The following is a 16,088-nucleotide window of genomic DNA, read 5'->3' on the forward strand; positions in this document are numbered from 1 at the left end:
TCATTACAAGAACATTTCTAACTACCTCAATAATAACATTTTCACACAGCGCAACTTCTCACACCCGTGTGAGTGAGTATTACTTTTTTGAAACTTGATAGAAGAAGGGAAAGAAAAGATACATAATAATTATAAATATATATCATTACATAGTATAAAACAAAGTCGCTGTCGCTGTCTGTCCGTCTTTATGTATGCTTAAATCTTTAAAACTACGCAACGGATTTTGAAGCTGTTTTTGTAATAGATAGTGTGATACAACAGGAAGGTTTATATATATAATACATGTAGACCCGTGCGAAGCCGGGCGAGTAGCTAGTATATATAATAAAAATATAAGTAATCGTTGTCTGTATAAGGAAGATATATGAGAAAAATTAGTTCAGGGGGATTTAGCAACGTAATTATTAGAGTATTACCCCAAAACGGTATTATTAGAGTTTTTGTCTGTGTGCCTGTTATTTTGATGACGCTAATCACAAAATCAGCTTAACCAATTTTAATGAGGTTTTCATTTATTGTAATAAGCTTTACTTAAAATTTACTGTTTGTTTTATTACAATAGGTTTACGAACAGAAACCTTAATGCATGAAGTCACAGTATGAGAAAATAAATATAATTCACACATTGTTATTTACTTCCAAACTAAGCACAGATTGTATAATGTATACGAAAGAACTGTTGGCTAGTCGCAGTTTGGAACAGTCAACACTAGGCTTCCAAGCTATATCCTAACTCTATTCAAAGCTCGATGATGCCTCGTACAGAGGCGAAACAAGTGTGGCAATATAGGTGTAGACTCAATAACGGTCGGAATTTGATTAACAATAGAGAAGTTCGTAACGCCTCCAGTAGCAGCGGTCAGGTTTTGCATTGAATATTTGTGATCTCACACATGCTAATGGTAGCGGACTTAAACAAAATAATATAAATAAATTAGGTACATTTTTGATGTAGAACATCAAAAATGTACCTAATTTACATAAGATGTACCTAATTTACATTTAGAAACATACATAAAATATATAGAAAACATTGACATAAATACATACAATCACACTTCTGAATACAAATGTTTGTACCATGCGAGGAGTCGACCATCGAAACGTAAGTGTACGAGAGTACAGCATGGGGTATTTCAAGAAGGGTATAGGTATGTAAGGTTTCTTAAGGGTCGGCAACGCACATGTTATACCCCTGGTGTTTCAGGTGTTCATAGGCTACGATAACCATTTACCATCAGATGGGCCGTATGCTTGATTGCCACCATCGTAGTATAAAAAAAAAGTTCGTAATCGTACAGTGTGCGGAAAGCCTTACAAGGCATCATATTGACTTCCGCCTCGTGTTATCAGTATTTAGAAGTAATCTAATCAAATATTCCAGTTATCGATGTATCTGCAGTATGAAATGAACAGTTATCACAATGGTTGCATAACTGAACCAACAATGAGGTATAGACAGCAAAAAAAATGGTGCAAAGCTAGGACCAAAAAGCCAGGAGTAGGGCGAAATAGGTCGCCCTAACAACGAGATGGGGATGGGAGATGGATGGGGAGAAACTTCTGGAGAATTTGCCACGATGGGCTAATTGACCTGACCTCATACTCATCTTATCATCCTCCACTGGTGTCCCGTCAACGCAAGCTGTTAGCGCAGACAGAAGCACCATTCCATTATCAACTAAAAATAAAAAAAACCAGCTCCAGTATAAGCGCTTGGAGGTACATCTTATGGTTTTAAGTGGGAAAACATACCACACACCAAAAACAGCTAAACAAGGCCCAAGGTCCTTCGGTGGCGTGCATACCCCTAAAGATGGGGCATCTCAAACTAATAACTAATCAGGAAACGCTAACTCATTGGCAGATAATTCAAGGATTAGGACATTCAAAAGCCCTAATCACGGGCTACTTGAATCTCGAATACTTGTGGGGACTGATCTGTTCTGGTTGCGGCCATTGATTAGACCTTTTGACGAAATTGCAACAGCATATGTCGATGGTCACTATATTCTTCCTATTTGAATTTAAATAGGAGCTGTATTTTTTAATGTAAAGAATGAAAAGAATAAGAGTTGAGTTTCTTGCCAGCTTTTCTTAGCTCGAACGCACTCCGTAGATTTGACATAATCATAAGTCTGTAATAGACCTATATGAATAAAGAAAAAAAAATGTTATTGAGTAAAAACAATATATGCATCATGACTAGGACATGTAACCTCACGGGACACTGTAAATTAAATACACGGCACGTGCTTAACAAAGATTTGCAGATTATACCAAATGGAAGACAAATACTATACCACGCGGACGAAGTCGCGGGCAACACTAGTATTATATATAAATCTTCTTGAATCACTCTATCTATTACTGAAAACTGTAGTTTAAAAGATCTAAAGCGTAAAACAGCGTTGGGGTCTTTATTTCATGCGTAAAGATAGTCTTAGTACTAAAAATACCATCCTGATCATCTGGTAGAATGGCGGTCCTCCACAGTGCGGTTTTCTAGAAACTTTTTGCCTCGCACAACCACATTGTGGAATCACCTTCCACTAATGGTATTTCCGAACCGATACGATATTGAAACCTTCAAGAAAAGAGCTTATTCCTTTTTAAAAGGCCGACAACGTACTTGCAATTCCCTTGGTGTTGGTAATAATTACTATCAGGTGAGCCGCATGCTCGTTTGTCCCCTGCGTTATAAAAAAAATACAGTTGAATGTACCGTGTTGCCGACGGTACAGACGCGGGCGTGACTCACTAGTAGTTAGCACTTGGCGTTGACCGAGTTATCAGTTAAACTGTAAACGTATATGTATTGTACCGAATATTGATATATCTTGCGAATTTTCCGACTCGAGATGTATTGATCTGATCTGATCAATCTTAATAATATTATAAACGCGAAAGTTTGTTAGTCTTTCACGGAAAAACTACTGAACGGATATTGTTGAAACTTTACAATATAGCTTATGCATCAGAATTACATAGGCTATAAATTTCATGCGGATGAATCTGAGGCACAGGTAGTAATATTTTTTAATGAAATTTATATTTTGAAATTCAATCTGGGAGAAACAGCTAGTAATATAAAATGTTGGTGTCACAATGTAAGTTTTTTTTTATTGGGTTGTTTGGGCTATTGTCAGATGTGTAGCACCTGTAGCACTGCGACCTACATAGATCTATTGTGCTCACCCTTTTTAAAGTTCGCTACCTAGACCCGCCAGGCCAAGAATTGAAGGATATTCTTAGGAGCGATGGTTTTTATCTCCTCGGGAAAGAGTGTAAACTTTCCAAAGGAGATATTTCGTTTATTCATGAGTGGGCTACAACCACATAGGATATGAAGCAGCGTTTCCTCTTCAGTTTGGCAGAATCTGCAGATACTTGTCGTGCATAGGCCTAGTTTAGCCATATGCTTGTTTAATTTGCAGTGTCCTGTGAGGGCCCTAGTCATCATGCATATGTTGTTTTTACTCAATAGCAATAGTTTATTGGAGTATTTGTTCGAGAAGCCCGATATTAGGTCCTTTGAATGTGTTAATCCTGGCATTTCTTGCCAGTGATTCAGTGCTTCTCGTTTGGTTATTAATTTGAGATGTCCCAGTTTTAGGCATCGAGGCACACCACAGAAGTGTTCGGGGCCCAGTTGGACGGTTTTTGCCCCTAACTTTGCCTGATGGTCGGTATTCTCATTGCCTTCGACATTTGAATGCCTGGGAACCCATCTCAGTATAATATTATTTCTGCTTCCTACTTCATTCATTGACAATGTAAGTTACCATACTCCTCCAAAATTCCTCACTAGGTCTGAGAATTTGCTACTATCTATTTTATTTCTATAGCCTGAAAACCAGCGCTGTATAGGTGCACCTCACTAAGGTTATGCTTATATCAGCAACAGTTGAGGCAGCTCCTATTGCCAACTTCCATGTTATTATTTATTTCTTGTTTTGTGTCTTATTGTAAATTGTATTATTTGTGTTATGTTGGCAATAAATTAATTATCTATCTATCTATCTATCTATCTATTTACTTAATGACTTAATTTTTCGGAAAAATATTAGTTGTCTTTTTATGGCAATAAAAATACATACTAAATGTTTACCCTTCTAGCATCAACCCCTATTTTTTAACAACGATTTTAATTTATATCGAAAAACAACATTTACGGGCTCAAATAGTCTTCATCATTACATAAAATAAAGTCGCTGTCGCTGTCTGTCCCTATATATGCTTAAATCTTTAAAACTCCGCAATGGATTATGTAGCGGTTTTTTTTAAATAGATAGAGATTCAAGAGGAAGGTTTATATATATAATACATGTAGTACCGTGCGTAGCCGGGGCGAGTAACTAGTGATGATAACAATAATCCTAGGACACTTCACACAGCATCATCTAGTCCAAAGTTCAACAGGGCTTGTGTTATAAGTACTAGATAACTGATAGAAATACACGTTTTTTTTATAAATACATTATGTACATATTGTTGTACTACAACTAACAGTTTAGTATTATCTTGATTGATAACTCAATCGATCGTAAATTGGAATCTAGATTATTAGTAATAGAGATCATTTTACAAGTTTACATTTATGACTGTGTAATTCTTAGTACAAGTGTACTTTTTTACGTAACTTAAGTGTCAAATACGTTGTCACTGGTCACTTTTTTTTTTATTTAAAGTAAGTAACTTCCTTTGTGGCGATATCCTTATGGTCTATGTCTTATTATTATTATTCTGTGTGTTTATTCATATTTTTTCTAAATTGTATTATTTAATTAGCTGTACCAGCGACTTCGTCTGCGTGGAATTTAACTTTATTTTTCTAAAATAAAAGTAGCCTAAGTTACTCCTTATTACATCAGCTACCTGCCAAAAAAAGTCACGTCAAAAGAAGAGATTAGCCGGAACAAACAGACATACAAAAAATGTAAGAAATGTTATTTTCGCGTATGTACCGTATTTACATTCCGTAATATATACCTATGTAGTAAAAAACTTTTATTTCAATACTACAAACAGCCACTCCAAATTTATTTCTATGTACAGATTACTTATACTACTTATCACTTGATGGTAAGTGGTAACCGACTCTCATATACATGATTAACACTACCTCCATCCACTTCAAATGAAGATCAAAATTACGACGGCCTGAGCCGAGGATCGAACCTCTAGCGGTGCCCTCAGACTAAGGTCATATCCGTCAGGCGGGAGTTGGCCTTCAACCGGTCCATAAGGGCTTCCTTTGGTTTGGAGTGCCATCTGCACTCGCCTCCTATCGTCCGATGAAGCTTTTACAGCCAGCTGCGTTAGAATAGCACGAAAATATAAAAAAAATAGTATAAATGGACTGGAAATAGTATGCATGATATAAATCAAACAATGGTTAGAAAATGTGAATACATTAGAAGGTATTTAAAGAAGAATTAATATATAACTTATAATATATGCCTATATAATGTACTACTTCCTAATTTGGTCGTGTAATACTTATTAAGGCTATGACCCGGGTAATAAGCGTGTCATTTAGTAGAATAAAACACATTGTGTTGTAATAAACAGTGGGCCGGCCCTGTCCCACATCGACTCACAATTTAGCCTGAAATTCAATTAGTACAACGTCAATTTAGTATTTTTTTATTAAATTCAAATTCAAATTCAAAATATTATTCATGTAGGTCTATTACAGACTCTTATGATATGTCAAATCTACCATCAGTTTGGAATGACTTCGAGATGAGAAAAATTGAGAAGAAACTCAGCTCGTATTTTTTTTTAAATGTTGTACATAATTACAATAATACAATTTCATTTAAACTCAAATTTGGAAAAATAGAGAGACCACCAGCATATGCTATTGAAAAAAAAATCTAAAAATTTCATCAGTGATCGCAACCTGAACAGACCAGTCCCCACAAGCAGCACCCGTTCACGAATATGACGGATGAGCCAGCCATCATTGCACTCAACCATATTAGAGGGAGCACATTAACTCGACCCACCACGCCGCCACAAGTTTGAACTTTATAGCGAGCATGACTGTTTCAAGTTACTCCACTACGTCATTTATATTATTTACAGCATAAACTGTACCAATCACAGTTTTCACCCATTACAATATTTAATTTATATTATTTAAATTACAATATGTCATTACTAAATTTAGAATAAGTTTCTTTAGTGTTTATTACATTATTTATGTCAATGGGAAAGTTATATACCTCATAACAAAAGGTAAAATTGTAATTAAGTCTACGCATTGTAGTCATTCAAGTAGTCGTTTATTTTATAATAAGCTTTGGCGCAAAAGTGTATTTTTTACATATATCTTAAATTCATTTACTAATTAACTACTAATTTAAAAAAGAGACAAACTTCCCATCACAGTATAACCATTCATGTGTTTTAGAGATTAACTCTCAACTTACAATCTAAAATAAATAAATAACCGACTTCAAAAGAGGATTTTCTTAGGATGACTGGATTTTTTATGTGTGTAACATAGGATTGTCCTGGTGAATTTATCACGGTGGAATAACTGACTGGACCTCATTTTAATCTTATCATTCCGCTAGTGCCTTGCCAGGGTAAACCGTTAGAGCAGGTGGACCATTCTATTATCTATTGTCACACACAATAAAAAAATTTAAAAATCTAGACAAAAGTGCTTATTTTTTTATTTGAATATAGGTTATTTCTATTAAAATATCACATATTTGTCATCATCATCATCATCATCTGCTTCGTCTCTTCCATTCATCCCTGTTCGGAGACATCTCGTTAGTTACTTCCTATCGTGCCATATCATCTTTCAAACAATCCATCCACCTATTTTTCGGCATTCCTCTGCCTTTAAAAGATCACATATAATTTAGTTAAAGTCGAGACCCTTGGTCCGTGGGGTCCTAGCGCTATAAGACTTTTCAAAGAAATAACGAAAAGGTTAGTCGACATCACAGAAGACCGAAGAGCTGGCAGCTACCTTGGACAAAGAATTAGTCTAGCTATTCAAAGAGGGAACGCTGCCAGTATCTTCGGAACTTTGCCTAAAGGGACCCCTTTTAATAATATATTTTAGTCATCATATTATATTTTTTTAAGCTTTTAATTTTAGTTTCTTAGTTGTACAATTAAGTCATTTAGTTAAATTAATTGAAATATCACATTTAATTTATTCCTTCCTCTGATGTGCTTAGTATATTTTTATCCCAAAACAGCAATCAATTGACAATACCAACATTAACATGAACGAAGCCACGGGTCCAAGCTATACATAAATACAGCATAGGTGTAATTACTGAAGTCTGAAGTACCGCCGGTTAGGGATGATCCATAAATGTCGATGTTTAGTGAAAAATATCGATTTTTTTGTCGTTCGTTTTTTATCGGGTTTCATCGATCTTTTTGGATATGTTTTCCATAATATCTTATATATAAAATTCTCGTGTCACAGTTTTCGTTCCCATACTCCTCCGAAACGGCTTGACCGATTCTCATGAAATTTTGTGAGCGTATTGATTAGGTCTGAGAATCGGCCAACATCTATTTTCATCCCCCTAAATGTTAGGGGTAGTCCATCCCTAAATTTTTTTTTTATTTTAATTTTATTTATAAATATATACATTAATGGGAACGACTCCGCCGTCCGTATAATGTCTTTTTTGAACGAGCTAATGGGTCACAAGATGCGATAGGCCGCCATCTTGTGGTCCATTTTGTTCGATATTGTAAGATGTGGGTGGGATTTATTTAAATAATTTTATTTGTTTCACTTTCGCTGTGTTTAAATTCTCATTGGATGACATTAACAATTTCAGCTGCGATTTGATACAGCAACAAAAGTTTTACTTGTTTAATGTGTTCCTCTGGAGGAGATACTACATAAGTTACGACTATATAAATATATAGTCTTCTACAGTTAATAGTTAAACATATGAATATATATACCTATTTTTATTTCAAAGATAATATTTTAAGGAAGGTGTTACATATAAATGTGGATGGTTATAAGGGCAGAGGAAGGCCGAAAAAGAGATGGATGGACTGTGTGAAAGATGATATGGTAAAAAAGGAAAATAACGAGATGACTGCGAACAGAGATGAATGGAAGAGAAAAACATATTACGACGACCACAAATAAATGGGATAAGGAAGAAGCAGATGATGATATATTTTTAAGTAATTCAAATAAAATAATGTTGCAATTTTACATATTTTTAACTTGTCTTGATCTTTTTGAGGTTACTTACTATATGTTTAGAGTATGCGATTAGGCAGTATAATTACAGCTGGCAAATCACTTTGAATTCATATGCAATCCGACTTATTGGCAATGGTATATATTTACAATCAGATGTTTGCCTCCTCTGATATAAAAATATAACGAAGTCTGAAAAAAAAATTCTCATTTCACATTTAACGTGTATCGACACTTAAACGAATGTCGATATCGATATTAACATCGGTCATCACTATCGTTAATTAAATTATTGAAAAGCAATTTAACGTCAAAGATTAACATAATAGATTGAGTGACAGAGGGTTCTTACTCTCCCGTTCGCGGGTTCGAAACGGTCGGAAATTTCACCAGATTTTTATTAATAAGTTACATATGTATTTTTATAACTATGTACGTTAATTTAATCTCTTAAACTTCATTGAAACTTAATTTAAGTTCTATTTTTTAATTTTTATTGTTATTTTTAACATTCAATAGATCTAAGAAGTCTAGATTCCGTAATACATCTTCTTACTAAAGTTTTAGAGTATGGATGTATGGATGTTTGTTACACTTTCACGCGAAAGCTACTGTAACTTTTGTTGAAATTTTACAGTAATATAGCTTATACATCAGAATAACACATAATCTATAATTTAAAAAGATATTATGTAAATTAGGCGAAATATAATGATAAAAGACAAGTAAGTGTGATGCAGATGAAGTCGGTTACGGAGACTTATGAATGCTTCTAAATTCATACCATTAGCTGACCCGCGCAAGTTCGTATGCGTCACATTTCCCCTGTTTTTTTTAAATTACAGCTCCACTCCTAATCAGTCATAGCGTGACCTAGCCTTCCTCGGTAATGGTCTATCTAACGCTATAAAAATATTAAAAATCGGATCAGTATTACCGGAAAATTACTCCAATATCCAAACTCATAAATTTTATCTTCTTATTTAACACTAATTAACAATTTTAGTATTATTCTTCTTCTTTGCTCTACTCTACTTTATGTGGGGTCGTCCATCCTGATATTGCTAGATTTGAAGTAAGTTCAGGCAGTAGTAAAACTGTTTTGACCGCATATTTCTCGTCTCTTCGCATTACACGATCATATATAGTTTTATTTAACATTTGTGTATGATATACATTATTTATATTATTAACCTGGTCTCAACACGAATAATTTTGGTAAATAAAGGTATACTTCCCTCGAAGTTTCGAGTTTCAGGGGATGATAATGGAATGGTGCATCCGCTTGCACTAACGGTATACCCTGGCGGGGCTCCAGTGGAGAATGATATGGTGAGCATGAAGTCAGGTCAGTTAGCCCATCGTGACAAGTTGACCAGGAATTCATCACGATGGTTTCCAGGGGGAACCGCGTGGTCAACCTGACATGGTACATAGCTAGTAATGGGTTCATCAATCCACATTGGTAACAATCACATTTCCCCTCTGAGTTTCGGCTAGGTTGCACTAGCCGTGGTCACAAGCTGACCTGAGAGGTACGTCGTACCTTTTTATATACTAATATTAGAAAGCTGAAGAGTTTGTTTGTTTTAACGCGCAAATTTCTCAGGAACTACAGGTTCGAATTAAAAAATTCTTTTTGTGTTGGATAGTCCATTTGTCGAGGAAGGTTTTAAGTTATATAATACTACGGTACGACCAATAGGAGCGGTGCTGCAATGAATAATATTGCAAAAGGTGGGGGAATGAAACGCAGACGAAGTTGCACGGCTCACCTAGTTTACAATAAATTCTTCGTGTTAAGACCGGATTAACAATATAAATAACATACATAGTTTTATAATATTAATTATAATTTTTAATTTATCATCATCTGCTTCTTCCTTATCCCATTTATTTGTGGTCGTCGTAATATGTTTTTCGCTTCCATTCGTCCCTGTTCGCAGTCATCGCGTTATTTACATCCTTTCTTACCATATCATCTTTCACACAGTCCATCCATCTCTTTTTCGGCCTTCCTCTGCCCTTATAACCATCCACATTCATATGTAACACCTTTCTTAAAATATTATCCTCGTTCCTACGCATTACATGTCCATACCATGATAGACGATTACTCTTCAACCTCTCTGACACCGGTGCCACTTTCATACTTCCTCTAATGTATTTTTAATTATACACTGTTAATTTTGATTGTTTTTAAGTCTACAGATTATGCAAACGTTGGCAGACATTGTAGCCAACATTTTAAACGTAATTGAGTAAAAAATGTATCGACACATCAAATAATTATGCGCATCTAAATTGCTTATTGCCAAACCGACTATTTGACGACACGTGGGGCCACAGGGCACGGCATAATACCAGTACTATTCCTTCTACTGACCGAATATATACGTTTTATAACAGTTAGCACCCTTGTCATGGGAACTGAACCAAAATGAAATCTTTACATATTTATTTATTCTGGACATATATAAATATATTACGGAACAAATATATAATATAAAAAATTTTCAAATTCAAAAACGTTCATAAGCTGCTAAACGTAAAATTTTTTATATTATATGTCCTACATAAATAAATGATTTTTGAATTTGAATTTGAATTTGAAGTATATACATCCAAATTGAGAAGAACTGGCAAGAAACTCAAATGAATTACTTTTTTTTAAAGCCAGTTTATTTACAATGTATGTATATAGGTGTCTATGTCTAACATTAAATAAAAATCCCGTGCATGAACAACTATTGCCATGCACGCTCGTCATTCAAGTAATCCGTTTAGTGAGTTAGGCTTTGCTCAGTAAATATGATTTAACAGATATTTTGATTTTTTTTAAGGGTAATTTAAGAGTAATTCAAGTATATCCTTTGGCATCTTATTGTAAATTTTATTTTAATTATTTCGGGATAATAACAGCTTATTTTACTAATTTACAATTTACAATTTTATTAATCTTAGCCAATTATAATCCACGATGTTATTAAAGAATTGCACTGAATATAAAAAAAACCCTTATTATATTACAAGTAAGTACCACACAGAAGTACATAAACAGAATGAACATAAATTTTTATACCTATTCCCATAAAATACCTTTTGGCTTTTTCTAAACGATACTTGGGGACAGCAAGTTTGTTTTTAAATCTAGTATTAATATTATGGATCTAGTATTATTATAATAGAGCACCGAGGACCACTCGAGATCCACTAACATGACAAAAAAACTGTGTTTAATTAAAATTATAATAATTATGTCACCGTATGACGCCATACATCGCTGATACGTTGATTTGAAAGATATACGGTGAATGACCTTACTTTTCCATACAAATTCATGTATGATTTAAAATTATATACATATAATAGCTAGCTGACACTGCAAACGATGTTTTGGCATATAAATTAAAATCGCTATTAAAAAAATAGGGTTTGCTGATAGAAGGGTGAAAATTTAGGGTTCTATGTATTTTTAAATGCCACATTATAAAAAATAAAAAAATTTTTTTCGAAAAAAATGAAAAATACTATTTAGCGGTGAGCCACCCTTAATGCTTAGGGGTATAAAAATTAGTTATAAACCTATTCCCAGACCTACTGAATATACATATAAAATTTCATCAAAATCAGTCAAGCCGTTTTGGAAGAATATAAACACGAAAACTGCGACACGAGAATTTTATATAAATAAATATATTATGTATATTTGAAACAAAATATAATACGATTCCTTTAATTCCGGTTAATCAGAGAAACACGGACGAACACGCGGGTAGAAATTAGTGTTAGATAAATAAAACTATTTATCTGTGTCTAATCAGGCGCAGCTCTCACATCATCCGGCGTAACTGCAGTTCTTATGAAAAGAAAGTGCGCGCGCAAGTTATGTTACATTTTTTTTATTGGATGATAATGGAATGGTGCACCCGCCTGCGCTAACGGTTTACGCTGGCGGGGCACCAGTGGAGAATATGAGCAAATTCATCAGGAATTTTTTATCATGATGGTTTCCAGGGGAATTGCATGGAGGTTAACATTTTGAGCTTGAGGTCAGTTAGCCCATCGAGGAAAATCCAGCAAGAATATATTTTGATAGTTTCCGTATGGAGGTCAACCTGATATGGTTCATTACTAGCAACTAATCCACTACATGAACAATCCTAGTAATAGGCGATGGATCGAACCTGCGATTATAGGAAGTAAAGTGAATTTAAAGTGGAAGTAGGCAAAAACTTCGCCGAATATTAAAACCAAATATACATTCGTGATTACTTAAACTGTATTAAATTTAACATCGATCAATAAATGAATACCAATTCTTAGATTTATTCTGACAGATTACATAATAGAATAAAAGAAATAGATACAAATAATTAAAACAAATGTGCACGACGCACCTACTTAGATCTTTATTATATTTTTTATATATATTTAAAATCTATATTTCAAATTGACAATAAAAATGGAACAATAGAAAAATGGATTTTAAATATACATATATAAAAAATCTATTACTTTTATTCTATTCTTATGATTATCTTATGGATTATCTATAAAATTGAAGAATTCGTTAACGATAATAATGTTTTTATAGAAAAACTTTAAATACATAGCACTGACAATATTATCTGATTACACTAATAATGAGTGCGTAGCGATTATCGCATGCCTCTTACTTGTTATACTGTAATTATTTATATAAAAAAAAAACATCTATTTAAAAGAGCAACACACAAGTTTCTTGCTCGTTCTTCTTGTGATGAATCTGCATTCCAAATGAGTGGTAGAATCAAAATATGACTATTCAAAAATGCTTGTAATGAGTTTATTTGAATAAAGATTATTTCTATTTCTATTTCTATGTAATCTGTAAGAATAAACTTCTCCATCGGTAAGAATAAAATTCATCCACTTTTAGCAAAGCGTTATGGACAAATGTTTATAAATGACGTATTTCTATGTTTTGAACGTGCGACGAATGTACATCAATTATATATATAAACTTGAATCAACTATTTATTTTTCAAAACGTTCCGTAATTTTAAAGATTTAAGCATAAATAGGGACAGACAGCGACAGCGATCATGTTCTATACTATGTAATGATTATAGACGATGGTTACCACTTACCATCAGGCGGGCCGTTAGCTAGTCTACCATTACAATTGGGTACATAAAAAAACTAGGCGAAATTGGAGCTAGTCCCTAGTTATTCTCATATACTGAAATTAACTGATACAGTTCTGGGTGAAAGTAATGAATAAATAAAAATAAAACTAGACAAGGAAAATGTTAGGACACTTGATACGGCACGATGTATGTATGAAAATTATTGTTGAGAGAAAAATAGAAGGAAAGAAACGGAGGGGAAGACCAAGGCACAGCTACGCAGCTACTACAACAACAGTAGCAGCAGCAATAGCTCTTTAAATATTGGTACAACACCACTCCAATTTTGTCTTAAATTTGCTAGAGTAGCTGTCACCACTCCAATTTTGTCTTAAATTTGCTTGAGTAGCTGTCACCACTCCAATTTTGTCTTAAATTTGCTTGAGTAGCTGTTGCTGTTTGAAGAGCATGATGGAAGATCGTGGAAAGTGGCAACGGCTCCACCGACAAGAGCGCTCTTAAAGTATAAATTAACTAGCTACTCGCCCCGCCTTCTCACGGGTGTACATTTATTATCTATATAAACCTTCCTCTTGAATCACTCTATCTACCACAACGAGAACAAATCCTCGGAACGGTGAGGTCGCTCCGTGAAGCCTGTGAAGACACCAGGAAACTTCTGCGCTTTTGGGAAGAGCTTGGCTGGCTACTTGAACTTGACTTGAATGAGAGACTAATTGCGGAGACTGGAGTCCAACATACATACGATACAATCACTCTATCTACTAAAAAGAACCGCTTCAAAATCCGTCGCGTAGTTTTAAAGATTTAAGCATACATAGGGACGGACAGAAAGCGACAGCGACTTTGTTTTATACTAAGTAATGATAAAAAATGTCGTTATCATCATTGCCTTGCCATTACTTGTGGTAGAAATAGAAATAGAAATAATCTTTATTCAAATGAACTCGATACAAGCACTTTTGAATAATCATATTTTTGATTCTAGCACTCATTCGGAACGCAGACTCGTCACAAGAAGAACGAGCAAGGAACTTGTGTGTCACTCTTTTGGATAAATGTAATTTTAAATAAATAAATACACAATAACAAGTAACAGGCATGCGATAGTGCGATACTATCGCATGCCTGTTACTTGTTATTGTGTGTATAGAAACCGCTACGCACTCATTCCTAGTGCAAACTCCTAATATTGTCAACGCTGAGTTTAAAGTTTTTTGACAACAAAGCTATTATTACTTATAAACTCTTCAATTTTAGAGAGAAGGCGTTTTATACAGACATTTTGGTTGGCGCAATCTTCATATATCTGATCTCTATCGGCCGTCTGAGCATACTCTCTTTTTATACATCATCTTTCACACAATCCATCCATGATTTCGGTCGTTCTCTACCTTTCCATCCATCCACGTTCATCCAATCTTAATAATATTATAAACGCGAAAGTTTGTAAGTATGGATGTTTGTTACTCTTTCACACAAAAACTACTGAACGGATTTTGATGGAACTTTACATGAGTATAACATATAGACTACATTTTTTATTGCAATTTATCGCGGGTGAAACCGCGGGCAAAGGTAGTAATATTATAAACGCGAAAGTTTATGACCATGGGTGTTTGTTACTCTTTCATGCAAAAACTACTGAACGGATTTTGATTAAACTTTTCAGTAATATAGCTATACATGAGAATAACATATAGACTATATTTTTTATTGAAATTAATTGAATTGAATTGATATTATATTGAATATACCGCGGAGACGGCTGTTCTTCGGTCCTGAACATAACATTCTCATACCTAGTTAATTGTTCGCTCGCAATATTAAAACTTCCTCGTATATTAAAAGTACACATTTCTTATTCCGAGAAATAAAATAAAATAACAACCAAACAAGGAAATTAACCGTATCAATTGTAAAGAGTCATCGCTGTCCGGTAATTTTTTTGCGCTGATATCGTGTCATACACACATACAGATATAAAAATACCGTTCCATTGAATTACCTTCACCTTTTTGCAATCGGTTTAAAATTTGACTCTACTTATCTAGAACAAGACTTTTTACTAATAATTATTAAGTATATATTATATGTAAGTATACAGCGAGTTTTCATATAAAAATTGCTATAAATTAAAAAAAAAATGTCTCGTAAATAATATTGTCTAATGCAGTCTATTCCATAAAAGTGTAGTTGTGAATATAAAAAAAAATCGCCAGACATATCTGTTATTTATTTACGCATATAGGTATACAGTTCGTATGTTAATCGTGAAAAAAAAACGGCTTCACATGGCTTATAAACCGTAACATAATGAATTCGACGACTCACCTTAATTCAACTTATTGTAAAAATCCAATTATCACTAAAACAACACATACAGCCATAAACAATTCATTTCACAGTAATCCATAGATAAACACGACTATTTAATAACTTTAAAAAAAGTTTTGACCACGCGGTTTCGATTTGAAATTCGAATGCAGTTTGCAGAAAGTTGCCGGACGAGTGTGGCGGGAATAGCGTCACGCTAGCGCAGCCACGCGTTCTAGACTGGACTGGCCGGCTTTAGACCAGTGTTGCCAACACAGTTTGAACAAACCCACCAGCTGGGTCTAGTAAAAGTAAAATATTCTTTGCTTTACATTAGGTCAATAAATTTACTGGAATATACATTATAAATTACAATTTTGCTAGAAATGTATAATTCAGTTTTAATCGAAATTTTAATGAAAAATTGT

General features: G+C 34.1%; 1 protein-coding gene across 4 annotated transcripts in view; it reads right to left on the bottom strand.

The window, feature by feature from the left end:
- LOC131855734 (uncharacterized) overlaps positions 1–15,884 on the bottom strand; it is a 136,426-nt gene extending 120,542 nt beyond the window's left edge. For all 4 annotated transcript variants that reach the window (XM_059207032.1, XM_059207033.1, XM_059207034.1 and 1 more), the window contains exon 1: positions 15,679–15,884. The gene's annotated coding sequence lies outside the window, so the exon portion shown is untranslated. The remainder of the gene's footprint in view (positions 1–15,678) is intronic.
- Positions 15,885–16,088: the final 204 nt, after the last annotated feature.

This window comes from Achroia grisella, unplaced genomic scaffold (assembly GCF_030625045.1).
Source record: "Achroia grisella isolate CSIRO2021 unplaced genomic scaffold, CSIRO_AGI_Agris_v1 utg149, whole genome shotgun sequence".
Taxonomy (NCBI): Eukaryota; Metazoa; Arthropoda; class Insecta; order Lepidoptera; family Pyralidae; genus Achroia; species Achroia grisella.